At 27.5% G+C, this 17,222-nt stretch overlaps 1 pseudogene; it reads right to left on the bottom strand.

Annotated features, from left to right (window-relative positions):
* Positions 1-432: 432 nt before the first annotated feature.
* On the bottom strand, positions 433-6,392 carry LOC141902139 (uncharacterized; annotated as a pseudogene).
* Positions 6,393-17,222: the final 10,830 nt, after the last annotated feature.

Genomic DNA, 17,222 nt, shown 5'->3' with positions numbered 1-17,222 from the left:
ACCTTTTCTTGGTGCAACACCTGACGGCGTTATTGATTCTCAGCACATAGTCGAGGTGAAATGCCCATTCAATGGCCGTGATGCAGAAAAAATCAATGTTGTTGATAGTAACTTCACATTTCTTGAAATTGTTGATGGAACCTTGCAACCCAAAAAGAACCACAACTATTATACTCAGGTTCAAGGTCAGATGCACCTATCTAGGAGGCAAATTTGTTATTTCGTCGTGTATATATTTAAAGACTTGTTTGTTCAACAAGTAAAGTATGATCAAGTGTTCTGCGAAACTATCCTCATTTCGAAGCTCACAGAATTTTTCAATGAACACCTTGTAAAGCATATTTCCAAAACTCTGACCTCCGCTTAAAATTTTAAAACATGTTGTTTAATGTGAATAAAGCTGCAATTTTATTCCTAATATCTTTTCATCATTTATGCTAATTTTCCAACAATAGATCGTTTAAAATTACAAAACATGAAACAGATGTACAGAATCCTTGAACCAAGTAATACTCTTGAATGGAAAAGAGCTTCTTGCAAAATTTTATACGTTTTGGCCAACCCAATAATTCTCTCGACGTGTATGCGTTTTGAAGCAATTCTACGATCACGGATGACTTCTTCAGGATTTAACTGGCTTTTACCCTGTAAAAAAGTCGGGATATTACAACGAACATCAATCGGCGCGAACAGATCTTGACAATTGAGGCCTCGATCAGCCATGAAACTATCACCAACATCAAACATTTTAGAATATTTTGATACAAGTGGAGAACGCTCCAAAATCTGACGATCACTAGTTGAGACAGCATAGCATTCGCTAACGTAGGAAACAACTCAACGTGGAGATATTCCTATCATTGATTTCAGAGTGTTTTTGTTTTTGTAGGTGGAAAATGTGGCAGATTGAGCCACTACATTACTTGGTTTATCTGTGGGTATTGAATGAATGAATGATTTATTTACTTATAATATGTACAAGATTATAAACATAGTTTCTTTGGATATGATTGCATAGATAAATAGACATATATAAGAAGGACAACCCCAAGCCCTAGGGGCTGAGCCTGATAGGGGGATTGCCCTGAGAAAAAAAATAAACTAAGTGATAGATACATATGAAGATAATAATGATAATAATAATAATAATAATAATAATAATAATAATGATGATAATAATAATAATTATAACAAACAAACGGCACACATGGTCATGATAATACTAACAATGATGATAACTATAACAGCAATTCATTATCAATAAATTAGTTTAAAAGTGTGGAAGTCAATAGTTCTCGAACGTTGTTTTTTGAATCTAGCAACTAGGGATCCAATGCTTGGAGCTTTACAAAGATGATCAATTGAATTTTGCCAAAGTATAGGAACTTTGGCTAAAAAGGATTCGTGGAAAATTTTAGTTGTATGAAAGTTAACTGCAGCTTTATTTCTGTTTCTAGTGTTGTAGTAATGAAATTGAGAATTAGTGTTGAACTGATTATAAATAAGTAATGGAAGTTTTATATGATAATGTAGGAAACCAAATTTTAACAATTCTAACTTAATAAGATCTTGCATTTTTAGAATTTTGAATCTTTTGAATAACGGCCCAGTAGGGGAATTATATGGAGCATTAGCGATTAATCGTACTGCTTTTTTCTGTATTAAGAATATATCCTTTACTTGTTTTGCAGATAAGAGTGGGCCCCAAACTATTAAAGATATAATTTAAATGACTGTGTATATATGAGTAATAAATCATTTTTTTCAGTGAACTTGGAAAAATTGTTTTAACACTCTTAAGCAAAAATACACTTTTATTCATTTTATTTATTAGTTGTGTGACATGTAAATCCCAGTGCAGGTTTGTATCAATGTTAAGTCCTAAAAATTTGCAATCTGTTGAAAGTTTCAGTTTATTGTTAGCAATCTGTATAACTACATTATCAATATCAACCTGATGTCTTTGAGGCTTGAATGATATACATTTGGTTTTTTCTAAATTGAGCGTCAACTGGTTGGCATGAAACCAAGTCACAAGAAGTTTTAAGTCACTTGCAGCATTTTCTAAGAGTTGAGTTATATTTTGGTCAGACGTAAGTAGATTAGTGTCATCAGCAAACGATATAGCTTTGGAGTGTTTAAGATTGAGACTTAGGTCATTAACATAGACAAGAAAAAATAACGGGCCAAGGACCGAACCTTGAGGTACACCATATTTAATTTCTTTGAAGTTAGAGTTCGTATTATTATAACTAACATACATTTTACGGTTACTAAGGTAGCTACTTAACCAGTTATATGCATGTCCTTTTATGCCATAGTGGTTTAATTTATACAAAAGGGTATTAATATTTAACGAATCGAAGGCCTTAGATAAATCAAGACATATACCTAAGGAGTATTTCTTTTTTTCTATATTAGTTATTAAATTGCCAACAAAGTCTCCGATTGCATAGGTGGTGTTATGATTTGGTCTAAAACCATATTGACTAAGATTCAGAATTTTATGTGTACATAAGAAATTATAGAGTCGTTTGTGTATAAGTTTTTCTAAGATCTTAGAAAGAACTGGTAATAATGATATGGGGCGGTAATTATTTAAGATTTGCTTGTTGCCGGATTTATGAAGCGGTATAACCTTAGCAATTTTCATTTTTTCAGGAAAAATGCCTTCACTAAGCGATTCGTTACAAAGTATGGTAAGGGGTTTAATTATAGATGGAGCAATTAGTTTCAACAATTTATTATTAAGAATGTCCGGACCTGTACTTCGTTTTGGTGATAGGCTATTAATAACTTTAAATATTTCTTCACTGTTTGTTGGGTTAATGAACATCACGCTTTCATTTTTCTTCGGCAAAAGGTCCTTAAATGTTTTGTTTGATACAGGGATTTGTTCAGCATATCGTTTACCTATTGATGAAAAAAAGTTATTAAATTCGTGACATATTTCGAAGTTATCCTCGGTTGCTTTACCATTTATAATGAAGTTTGTTGTAATAGATGTCTTATCATTTGTCTTACCAATCAGATTTTTAATTAGTTTCCAAATTTTCCGACTATTTGTTCCAATCGATTAAATTTTCTGTTTGTAGTAATTTATCTTTTGTCTTCTCCTTATATAATTTAGTTGATTTCTATATGTTATGTAGGTTTTATAGCGTTGATCAGATCGGTCTAGGTTCATAACCTTTTTAAACAGCTTATTACATTTCATTGATGCTTTTAAAAGTAAATCAGTCATCCAAGGTTCCGTGATTTTAGTTTTCCTTTTGACCTTTATTTCAGGAGAGATTTTATTAATTACATCTGATATTTTAGAACTCATTGCATTATAATAATTATTAGTGTCGAAATTATCTAGTGAGGACCAATCTATATTTGAGAGGTGATTGTTAATTAAGTTTATATTTTCAGTATTGAAGTTGCGTGTAGTATATTCATTTGTAATTCTACCTTTGAATTTAGTAGATACAAAACACGGCAAATGATCAGATATGTCTGATATTAAAATGGCACTCGTATGAGTTGAATGCAATTTAGGTGACAAGTATATGTTGTCAATAAGGTTGGCAGTGGACTGTGTAATCCGCGTTGGACGTAACATAGTTGGACATAAATTGTTAGATAAATTAATATCTAAAAATTTAGAGGTATTCTTATGAATATTAACCTTTATGAAATCTAAGTTTTGATCCATTCCTAAAACTACCTCACATTTTTCCTGCTCAATTTTACTCACTAGTTCTTCATATTTTTGTAGGAATAATTTTTCATCACTATTAGGCACTCTATAGATTTCTCCAATAATTATTTTTTTTTTAGTATTAATTTCAATGAAACAAGATTCAATTTTCCCTTCTATAAAAATATCTAAATCGGTTCTTGGGTAAAACGGTATGTTGTCTCTTATATAAATAGCTACACCACCTTGTGCCATGGTCAACCTGTGCTTTTCGACAAAATTGTAGCCAGGAATTTTGCACAAAGCAACTTTTCTATCTGTTAAAAATGTTTCACAGATCATGATTACATCTATTATAATATCCTGTTGCTTAAAAGTTTTTATCATAATTTTGAGTTGATCTAACTTTGCATGTAAGCTGTGAATATTGAGTTGCAATATATTAAGATTTTCCTTATTTATAGTCGAACTGCATAGTTGGTTTAATTCCCTAATTTCAGTATATGGGCATCGATCACTGTCTAGTACTTGATCATCGTCGATGATTGAATCTAAGAATAAATCTTTTCTATTTGAATGCTGTTCAAGCCGTTTTGAAAAATCTACACTGCCGAGGCACATACGAAAATATATAAATTATTAGATTATTAAATTACCAAAAAAAAGAAAAAAGATATAAGCATACACCCAAAAATTACGAAAAGAAAATTAAAAGGTATTGATGTACACAGTAAGACGCGTGCCACCAGAGTTTGGTAATAAGTGGAAATGATAAGTTGATATGTATATCAACCTATAGTAGCCGTAGCTGTACTACTAACTGGAAGATCTAATTAACTAATTAATCATTTTAGCATGGATGATACTATATTGATAGGTGACACAAGAGTTATCATGCCATAAAAGGATTTTTAAAAAAATCGTGTAGGATTACAGAAGGTCATAAGACCATTGAGGACAGATACAAAAGAGTACATGACGATCCTTGAGAAATCAGATTACTGTAGTGTCAATACACAATGATGTCTAAATTAATGTTCTAAGTAAAGTCAAAAAGGTCTACTCTAGTTTTCTTGCCGTCTTTTACTCCAATAACATTTCCATGCGATACGAAAACAGAGTCATAAAGTCCGCTTTTAGAAGCATCTATACGTAATCTTGAAATTTCTGCTGCGAGATCCTCCTGAATTACAAATCCGGTGCCTTTAAGGCTTTTCCTGTAAGACAGTACTCTATCACGGACTGATCTATCTTTAAACCTCACTATAATTCCTGGTGTTTTGTTAGAGGTCGTGTTCTGTCGAAGTCGATGCGCCACTTCAATGTAACCTATGGTTACTTTCTCACTTTTCGGTTTCTTTAGAATTTTAATCACCTTGTCCATCACAATCTCGGCGCAGTTCTGATCTTGTGTGACACTAGGTAACGACGGTCCGTAGACCGTAGTGGTATTTCCGTTGCATCAAGCACAACTCTGGTAGACGGGAATCTTTTCTTAAAATTCAATGGCATATATTTTTCCACCAATTCTTTGCTTGGCCAAACATAGATTTCCTTAGATTGAAAATAAAGGAAATTAATCCATATGTTAATGATGTTTGAAGCTGCACTTTCACAAATGTTGAACATTAATGCAAGTTCATAGACGTCCTTAGCTTGGCGTAACTTCATCATTGTCAAAAAAAATCTATCCGGCGGATCGAGGAGTGTAGATCTCTCCTGTAAATGGTAGGCAGCTGGCCCAAGTATATTGAAAACAATGATAGATAGAATATGTTGCTTCGTGTTTTTTCAGAATGGAGCATTGGACAGCACAATCTATACTAAATGAACCTATTGTGTCATCTTCCTGAGATACAGGACTGGGGCAATCTGTGGTAACTGTTTCCTCATGTTGAATGTCAGTAATATCAGGGACATAAATGGATCTGCGACTGCGTTTCCGTGGTCTTTCTTCTCTAGGTGTACCGTCTTGTTCTTTGTTAAATGGAAAAATTGATGGAACGGCATCTTTCTTCAACATTTTCATTTTTTCTGAAAGATAGAAAACAGTTTTCATAATTCTCAATGCCTGAATGTCATCTCTGATATCTAATTCTAATAATAAAGTATAATACAGTACGTATGTTGTTTAAACAAAGTCAAACATGAATACAAATGATTTCTACAGCAGTCTACATCTTTTGAATAGATGTGTATTCATTTTTACAGCACTGTAATGCATGGAATATTGAAAAATAATAAATAGCTCCCTCACCAAGTGAGGCCGATGAAATACTCCACCGGTCGGTAAAAAATTTCTAACTGCTCCTACATCTTGTGTGCTTAAAAGCAATGAGGTGTTATTTCAAAATGATATTATCCACATGTAAGTAAATAAATACATTAATCATAATTTGTGTACTGACCGAGTAACCCGGGAGGTCTGTAATCAGACGCCTTGAAGTGGTCTGAACAGACAACGCTGTGTTTCGCAGGACACCACAGTTTTCTCGTTTTTTCGTCAAGTCTCTTGATGATAGCTATGCGCCATTTCATACACAGATCTTCATCTGATAGAAATTTATGGCCTCCTTTGTTATTTTTTACAATGAGGCACGCTACAATAGGTCGGCATTTTGACACAAAAACAGCCGAAGCGCGTTCCGTTCTCGCGATATGCAATACCCGGAAGTAAAACTAGTAACCAAGGGAACACTGACGCCATCTCGTGGTAAACTAATTGGCGAACCCCATTCTTATTTGTAGACTATCTATTAATGGAGGAATCGTAGACCAAGTTGCTTAGATGGACATACAGATACCGAGAAAAGACTTTTTATAACAGTGATTATATTTCACGCAATGAGATGCTACGAGTGAACTTCAACTGTGAATTTGTAGCAGGATACTAAACGACACAATTTTAAAACATAAAATAAAACGAACGCTATTTCAGTAATAACTTGATTCCACCAGAGAAAAATAAGTCAACAGCTGATTTTCCATAGACCCCGCTTTACTTGGTTTTCCTGGGACCAAATTCGTAGTCTTTAAAAGCTAAGCGATATTCCGAGGGATTTCAATAGAACACGAAGCAATGGAACCAGAATTCAAGCCCAAGCTAAGCGAATCTGTGGCTTTAACGCTTGATTCGGATAAAATGTAGAACTGATTTCTTTTGAACTGATTTCTTTTTCTTTCTTTTTTCTTCTGATTCTCTTGCGGAATGTATAATGTATATTTCAAGCTGTTAATTAATATACATGTAGTTAAGATAAACGTTCAATTATTGGATCTTTCTTGTTGACGTTTTTTGAGAGTTTAGAGTTCCAGCTTATCCACAATGTGCAGTGCCTAGCCTTCATCTACACTAAAGCCAAGCCTGTGTATGGGAAAATGTTGTTCGACTCTTATAGGCCTGACAAATCGAGGCATGAATGCAGATGGTTGTCTCAGCAAGTTGAGAAAGTAAGTAATAGGGGTAATGGGCTTTCAGGCCAAAGGTCGAACGGTCGAGCTCATTAAAAAACAAAACATTAAAAGTAATTTAAAACTATAATATATTTTCATAACCGTGTGTATTTTATATTATAACTAAATATTTATTCTAAGATATTAATAATTTTAATTTAAAAAGCATATTGTATTAAATCAATTGGTCGCTCCACTTCGCTACCGCTCCGCGACCAATTGATTTATTTACAATACACAAATTCATATAATCAAATATATTTTAATAATAATAATTATTCTATTATTTAACTGAAATACACACGGTTATGAAAATATATTATAGTTTTAAATTACTTTTAATATTTGTTTTTAATGAACTCGACCATTCAACCTTTAACCTGAAAGCCCATTACCCCTATTACTCTTAAAATAATCATATACATGAATAACATTTAAATTGACAGATTATTCAATATAAAAGTATATATTTACAACATTATTTCAATATTCATATTTGTATGAGTTAGATTTTTAAACATTAAAAGTGTTAGTAAAGTGTGATTGAAATAATACATATATAAATCATTGAACTTCTAAAATCAATTTAAAAAAAAAATTTAGTATTAAAATGGAAGCAAATAAGTACTACTGTCCAACATGTAATATCAATATAGATAAATCTCAAAAAGCAAGACACAATAAAACTAAAACACATTTAGAGAGTAAATTGAAACTAGAATATAAAGATGATATATTAGAAACTAAATTAGATGAATTAAAGAATGAAAAAGAAACATACAAATGTGATACATGTAATCAATCATTCAGTGATAAAAGATATTATAATGAACATTTAAAATCTAAAAGTCATATTAGAAATAAGAATAATGATATTTTAGGTGAAGATTATTTTGATAAAGATAATGATAAGAAACAGAAGACAATTAAAAGCATAAAAAATAAATTAAACAATAAAAGACCATACATGGAAGATGTAAGAAATTATATTAATTCATTGAATAATAAAAAAGATATAGAGATAACCGAAGCATTTAAAAGTGATATTGGTCCAGCAGCTATTGAGTTTAAATTTCATAAAGGAAAAACATTAGAAGAAAATAAAAAACATTTAGAAAATATGAAAAATATTATAAAAATAATTACAGATGTTGAATACCCTAAAATTAGTATATCTTCTTAAGTAAAGTTTATAAAATCTGAAGATAAACCAATATATAATATAAATTCTCATTCACAACATATTATATCTAAACAACATATAGATGATAAATTAGATAAATGTTATAATGAAGTAAAAACTAAAATAGAAGAGAAATATTTTGAAGGGTCTGGTTTAATATTTGATGAAATAATATTTATGACTTTACATGTTTATAACACAAAATATAATAAGCTAACTAAATCAAAACCAATTGATGAAAATAATGTATCACATTATAAAGAACCAGATATTGAAGCATCAAGTTATATTAAACTACCATTTAAAACTAATGCTATAATAAATGTACAAAATGAAGATGATAAATGTTTTCCATGGGCTATAATAAGTTGTTTACATCCAGTTGAAGGTTATAATAAACATACTTATAGATTAACAAATTATAAACAATTTGAAAATAATTATAAGATAGATAAGTATCCTGTTATAATTAAAAACATCCCAAAAATAGAAAGAGATAATAATATAAAGAAAAATGTATTTGATTTAATCAAATTACCAAATACAAAAGGTAACAACATAAAACATTATACATTAGAACCATTATATCTATCAAAAGATTATGATTCAAACGATGTTATAGATATACTATATTATGAGAATCATTATATGTGGATTAAACAAATCGATTTATTTTTTAAATCAGAAAATAATCACCATAAAATATATCTATGTAGAAAATTTTTACATAAATTCAGAAATGAAAGTACATTATTAAATCATAAACCATTTGTAATATATGGAGATTTTGAATCATTAAATAAAGAATTAACTGATCTAGATAGAAAAGAAATATATTATAAAAGAAAGAAATTAAATTCTAATGAAAATGATTATTCTGAAGAACCACCAAAAACAAATACTATTAAAAAGATTCATCAATCAGCTGCTGCTTTCGGGTTATATATTAAATCTGATTATCCAGAACTAATTGAAAGTGAATATTATGATTATAGAAATGAAAATGTTATCAATCATTTTTGTGACTTAATTAATTGAATATGAAATAAGATTTAGTAAATTATTGAATACAAATATAGAAATTATAATGACAGAAGAAGATAAAGAAGAATTTAGGTTTGCAGATAAATCTTATTATTGTGAAAAGATATTTAATTATAAAGATAAAAAAGTAAGAGACCATGATCATTTGAATGGAAAGTTTAGAGGCGCTGCGCATGAGAATTGTAACTTACAAGCTAAGAAAATTAATTTTGTACCAGTTATATTTCATAATCTATCAGGATATGATGCACATTTATTCATCAAACAGTTATGTCATAAAATAGAAGAAATTAATAATGAAATAGAAAGATTAAATTCAAATAGATCAAAAGATGAAATACCAACTTATAAATTTAGAATGTTAGCTAAAACATCTGAGAATTATATATCATTCCAATTTGGATGTCTTAAGATTTATAGATTCATATAGATTTTTAAATAGTTCATTAGATAACTCATCAAAATCATTAGTTGATGATGAATTGAAAATATTAAAACAACACTACCAATATTATGATGATTTCCAATTAATGAGATATAAAGGCGCAATTCCATATTCATTTTATAAATCACATAATGATTTTAACATAATGAATTATTAAAAGAACAATTCTATGATGAATTAAAAAATGAATATGTTAAAGATGAAGTATATAATAGAACATTAAATATTTGGAATCATTTGAGAATGAAAAATCATGGGCAATTAGTAGATTTATATTTAAAATCAGATGTATTATTATTAACCGATATGTTAGAAAGGTTTAGAGATGTAAACCTAAAATATTTTAACATTGATCCTTGCCATTGTTATTCATCACCAGGATTAACATGGGATTGTGGATTAAAATTTACAGATATAAAAATGGATTTGTTAACAAATATAGATCAATTATTATTATTTGAAAAATCTATAAGAGGAGGAGTTTCAGGTGTATTAGGTGATAGATATTTCAATGTAAATGATAACCCCGGATATAAGTTATTATATATAGATGCAAATAATTTGTATGGTTGGGCAATGATGGAACCACAACCTTATGGAGTATTTGAATTAACTGAAGTTTTACAGAATGAAAATAATGATAAATTTGATTGGAAGAAAAGAATTCTAGATATTGCAGATGATTCAGATACTGGTTTCTTCTTTGTTGTAGATTTAGAATATCCTGAAGATAAAAAATTTAAATCTAGAAATCTAGCATACTGCCCCGAACATAAAACTGTAACTCATGAAGAATTATCAAATTACCAAAAAAGAATTAAACCCGAAAATCATATTCATACAGAAAAGTTAATGGTAACTCAAGAAGATAAATATAATTATGTAGTACATTATAGAATGTTAAAGTTTTATTTGAATCAAGGAATGGTTCTAAAAAAAGTATATAGATATATTTCATTTAGTCAATCTAAGTGGTTAGAAAAATATATAGATTTCAACACCAAACAGAGAACTGAAGCTAAAACTGATTTCGAGAAAGATTTCTTCAAGTTAATGAATAATGCATTCTATGGTAAGACTTGTGAAAATATTAGAAATAGAAATGATATTGAGTTAGTTAGTAATGGTAAAAGAATTAGACATTTACAATCATATCCTAAGTTCATTGGTAACAGAATATTTGATGAAAATTTACCTGCAGTTAAAATGAGAAGAACATCAATGAAATTTAATAAACCAATCTATGTTGGCGCATCAGTTTTAGAATTATCAAAATTACTAATGTATGAATTCTATTATAATGTATTACAACCACTTTTTGGAGAAAAACATATAGAAATCTTATATTTTGATACCGATTCTTACATATTAAAAATAAAAACTGATAACATAACAGATGATTTAAAAACATTAAAACATCATTTTGATTTCAGTAATTATCTTAAAGATCAAGAATTGTTTAGCAATGATAATAAAAAAGTTCCCGGTAAATTCAAAGATGAATTAGGTGGTGAAGAAATGATTGAATTCATAGGTATTAGATCTAAAATGTATTCATATAAAACTAAAGAACATGAAGCTAAAAAATTAAAAGGAATAACAAAAAGTGTAGTAGAAAAGAATATTCATTTCAAAGATTACATCAATTGTATATTCAATGAAGAAGTTAGAAAACATAAGATGAGATGTTTAAGATCTGAAGATCATGAAATGTTTATTGAAGAAATTGAAAAGATAAGTCTAAACCCATTTGATGATAAAAGATATATTTTAGATGATGGAATTCATACAGGTGCTTATGATTGTAATTTAGATGAATACTTAAAATTTAAATGAGAAGAAACAAAAGTGAACGAGATAATGAAAAGAATTCTAACGTGTTAATCAAATTTTAATAAAAATATGTATTATAAATGGAGAGTAAACAGACACACAGTGAGAACAACAAATTATTTCTAGATAGAATTAAAGATATAACAAATGTAAAATCTGTAGATTATAAATTCAAAAAGTTAACAGAATTAACAATTCATAAGAAATATCTAATTACAAATATGATACAGTTACTAATAACTATGGAGATAAATTAGTTATACACTTAGAATATGAAGGATTAAAAGGAAATACACATAAATTCAGAACATATTTACCAGATAGATTTCATAGATTATCAAGTGAAGATCTAGAAGAATTATGTTCTGGTGATTTCTATTATCACAAAGGTAAGAATGAAAAAGGGCACCATGAAATAGATTTCGAATAAAATATGTAAAATAAATGGCGGAATTAAAAGAATACAGAATATTTGTTGATTCTAGAAAACTTACAAATTATAAATCTCATAATTTACTAGTACAATTAGATAGAGAATTCAAGAATTGTGTTGATTTAAAATTAGTAAATATAAGTTTATGTAATTCTTTTTATAATATAACGGATAAAACTATTGAAGATAATACTTTTTTAATTCATATTGGAAATGTAGATAAATGGTTTCATATAATTTTAAAACCAGGATTATATAATTTAGAAACATTAGCTCAAGAAATTAATCGAAGAGCACGGTTGAAAATTAGAAGAGATGATAAATTTTTAATTAGATTTATAAAAAGTGATAGCACAAATAAAATTAAAATAAAGGTATATGATGAAAGTCAACATGCATTTATGGTAAAAAAACCATTAGCTAAATTGCTAGGAATTGCACCAGATACTGTTACAGGAAACATAGATGGTAATTCAAATATAATACCTTTTACACACTTTTATATTTATTGCAATTTAATCGAGCCTACAAAGACTTTCGATGCAACTAAAGAAACAATTTGTAGTTCTAGTATACTAAATATTTTACCGCTATAAAATGTTAAACAATTTGGAACTCAAATAAATTATAATTTAACTGAATGTGATTTCAAACCTTGCATTCCTCAATTTAATAATTTTAAATTAGAAATAAGAAATCACAATGGATATTTAATTGATTTGAATAACTTTCCTGTGATATATGAATTAGTTATAAGATGTAAAGAGTAATTTTTTCACTATATAAATGAATATAACTGTTGGGCCGAGTATATGTTTTGGGTTTGATTTTAAACATGAGAAAGAAATGAAATTTAACATTACTGATGTAATTACACATATCAAAAATATTAAATTTTCTAATGAAACAACATTTGAATATGAAACAACAATAGATAAAGAAACTTTAAATGTAGAAAAGATTACTAATTTAATTAGAGAATCTTTAAGATTTTATGAATTAGATGAAGATTTTATCATCGATGATATTAAAAAAATAATAATTGAAATATATACAAATGAAACTAGTAATGAAATAAATGTTGATTTAATCATAAATAAGTTAACTAAATATTTTGATGATAGTAATTTTTTTGATAAATAAATGAGTGATAATAAGTGGATAATAATTGGATTATATAATGGAGCGTTACTATCAGTTGGAACTGTTGGTTATTCAATGGTATTAAAAAAAGTATTTAAAATGGGAAGTGTTAATGTTGATAGATTTGATATAAATGATATTTTAAAATTAACATTAGCAGTTACTTTATCTAATTTAACTATTGATTATTTGGAAAAACAAAAATATATTCCTCCCATATAAATGCGTAATTATTTTACTAAATAAATGGCTTCTGCAGTTATAACTATTATAGGATTGGCAATTGTTAACGCTTTAGCATTTACTGGTGGCGGTTATTTATTTAAACATATTGATAAAAATGGATCATTAACAGAACAAAAAAGACATAACTTAGCATTAGGAAAATATAATAAAGCTGCGGAAGAATATAGAGAAAAGAGGCAAAACTATATGGATTATATTAACAATGAATTATATGATCAGAAGATTTCACATAGAGATTTTCAATCAGTTGATGATGCAATGAGTTTATATAACGCGGTAACCAATAAAGAAAAATTACATCTATACAAACCTAATTTATCAGATTATTATACCCCAAGTAAAGAACAACAGAAATATGAAATAATTTGGATTTTAGGTGGAACAGTTATTGTTATATTTGTAGCATATAAATTTACTAATTAGTATTTTTTTTTTGCTAAATAAATGGAAGATAAAGTTGATAATATTGATATTATTCCTCATGATATAAATAAAACTAAATTAAAAATGTATTTAGAAAAACAAATATTAGAATTTGAAAGTGACTTAAAGATAAAAAAGAAAAAATATTTAAAAAGTAAGATTATATATTATTTGATTATAAGTGGTTCGGTTACAATTAGTTCTGTAATAACATTTCTAGCAATATTCAGTCCATTAACACCTTTAGCTATATCAATTGGTGTATTAGGATTAAGTTCAAGTGTTTTAACTGGTATAAGTTCAAAATTAAATATAAAAAGTAATAAAGAAAAAATTAAAACTAATATAAAAGAAATTAATAAATTGAAGAATACACTAGACTATATAATAAGTTTAAATGGTCATATAACAGTTGAAGAACAAGATAAATTATTAAAAGAATTAGTTAATTATTAATTTTTTAATTATATAAATGGGGTTTCCAAAAGCTTTCCAATATAATAAATCAATTAAATATAATATTCCAGCAATAGATTTTAATAAAGATATTACATATAGAAATGAAGTTTTAAATTCATTAATTGATTTATATATTTATGTAACTGAAAGTAATAATTTTCATGTAAAGATGGAAAATATATTTCATGTGTATACAATTAATTTCAAAAATTTAAATGAGGCAAAACAATGGTTATTAAAATCTAATATGAAGTATTGGCAGAACCAATTAAATTTTGCTGTTTATTGCGCAACAACAGGATGTGGAATTAGTTGGAATGATCATTTAAACAAACCAAGTTTACCATTGATGTTATCACTTTTTAGATTTCATACTTATTTTCAAATAAAATTAATATTAGATGAATTAGAATGTCCTTTACCAGGTTCAAAATATTTTAAAGAATTGAATAATAATATTAATTTTTCTAAGTTTTATAAAATATGTAATGAATTTAATATTAATTCAAATAAAGATTTTAGAGCAAAAATTGGAACAATGGGTGGATTAGGAATATTATATACTAAAGAATTTGGAAAAATAATGACAAATTCAGATATAAGAACACTAAATTGGAATGAATTACCAAAATATTATAATAATATACAACAAAACAATAATCGTTGGGTTAATTTCATTTTAGAAAATAGTGAAGGTTTTACTAAAGCTGGAATACAAAGAATAAATCAATCTATTAGTACTTATTTGATATGTATTTTAGGTGCGCAAGTTGAAACAAGATCCCCAATAATTGGAAATGATAACACTTCATTCGATGCGCAGAAACAGTTTAAAGTATTATTTGAAGATTCCATTCATAATGATAAAAATAGATCGATTGCAGAAAACATTGTAAGATATCAAAATTATTTAGATAAATCACATATTAGACTAAATTATTGTATAGGCCCTAATCCATTAATTATTTCTAATGATTTAGTACTAAAGATGGGAAATATAATTGGTTATAATAATCTTATTAAAACTGCAACAATAAATAATTCATTTGGATTGAATGATATAAATAAAAAGATTATTACTGCTCCAAAATTAATGGAAGGTGAAAAAAATAAAAAACACATTCAATCAACAGAAATTAAAACTAAGAATATTAAATTAAATAATGATTTTAAAATAAGAGATAACAATACTACAGAAAATATAAAAACTGATATTATTCAACATGATATAATTAAACTAAATGATGATAATAAATCCCATGAAAATACTAAATTAGCTATAACTTGTATAGGAATTGTAATCGGAGGAATATTATATTTTAAATTTTAATTTTTTTATTATGTAAATGGCAGTAGAAGGTGGAGAAGATTATGAAATGGAAGGCATGGGAAATAATAATGAAGGATATATTGATGATGATTATAATGATGCAGAAACTAATATTGATGATGGTAATGAATCAGCATATAATTCTAATTTAGCAGATAGTGGTTCTAAAGCCCCATCAACAGATGAATTTGATAGAAGAACTAGATCGAGAATAAATCCTGAAAATGAAAATCAAGGTTTATCAAAGGAAGATCTTGAAAATATTGATTTTATGTATGATTTTCAACGTGTATTTAAAGAATCTGGATATAATATAAATGATAGAGGCGCCAGACTTTAAGTACAAAAATTAAAACTTTTTAAAGGTAAATATTATTATCGTTTGGATGGTGATTATTATATTGATATCACTAATCAAAAGACAAAACTAAATAAAATATTAGCGGAATCAACTTTGAGAAATTTAGAAACATCTAGAATTAAGAGAATAAGTATTAGTAATGAAATAACTGATGTTACACAAGAAGAAAGAGATGATAATATAAGAGTATTTAGTCAAAAAATTGATTACTTATTTGAAACAATCGATAAAAATTCAAAAACGGAAATGGAAGAGAATAGAGATCGATTAGATAAATTAAGATCTTCAACACCCGAAACATCGAGAAGAGATATTCAACAAATTGATAATGATTCAAGTCAATTACAATTAGTATTATAAAAACAAATTGATAGATTAAGAGATTCAGAAGAAGAGATGAATAGTACTGGAATAAATCGAATACAATCTTTACTAGAAAAAGGATTACTTGATTTAACTGATGATGAATTAGAAGCATTTCCTGAACAAGCACGTAGAGAAATTAAAGGTATGCAAGAATCAGCTGGTGAAATTGCTAATATTAAGATGAGATTTTCTAAAATAACCATGTTAGAAAAAGAATTAACTAATGCAAATGAAGAATTAAAACAATTAGAATTAAATAGAGATCTTCAATTAATCGAGGAAGCTGATTATGAAAGCAGAAAGTTAGCTTTAGAAAAAGAAATAGATGATTTAAAATATAACAAAGAATTACAGGAAAAAGAAAGAGATACATTATTAAAAAATTAAAAGTTATTTTTAAAGATTTGTTGATAAAACCAGATTCTAAAATATCATTGAAAGATAGAATAAAGTTATTATTTAAATTAGAAGGAATAACAATTCTTTCAATTCTAACAGCTGTAACTATGTTATTTACAACAATTGGTTTAGCAATATCAAATGCTTTGAAATCTACTCCTACTCCCAATAAACCGGATAAACCCCCAGATAATAATAATTCTATACAAGATAAAGTTAAAGATGGTTTAAAGAAATTAGCAAAATATTTATGGGAACTATCTAAAAAATCTGCTGCAGCATTACCAGGAATTATTGCATCAATTGTTGGTTTTATATTGAAATCTGCAGGAAACATTATTAACTTTGCTGCTGAACATATTATTTTATTTTTAATTACAGTTGTAAGTGCTATTATTTTTGGGTTAGTAAACATGATA

Source organism: Tubulanus polymorphus, chromosome 3 (assembly GCF_964204645.1).
Source record: "Tubulanus polymorphus chromosome 3, tnTubPoly1.2, whole genome shotgun sequence".
NCBI classification, from domain to species: domain Eukaryota; kingdom Metazoa; phylum Nemertea; class Palaeonemertea; order Tubulaniformes; family Tubulanidae; genus Tubulanus; species Tubulanus polymorphus.
This window is presented reverse-complemented; position numbering and strand designations above follow the sequence as displayed.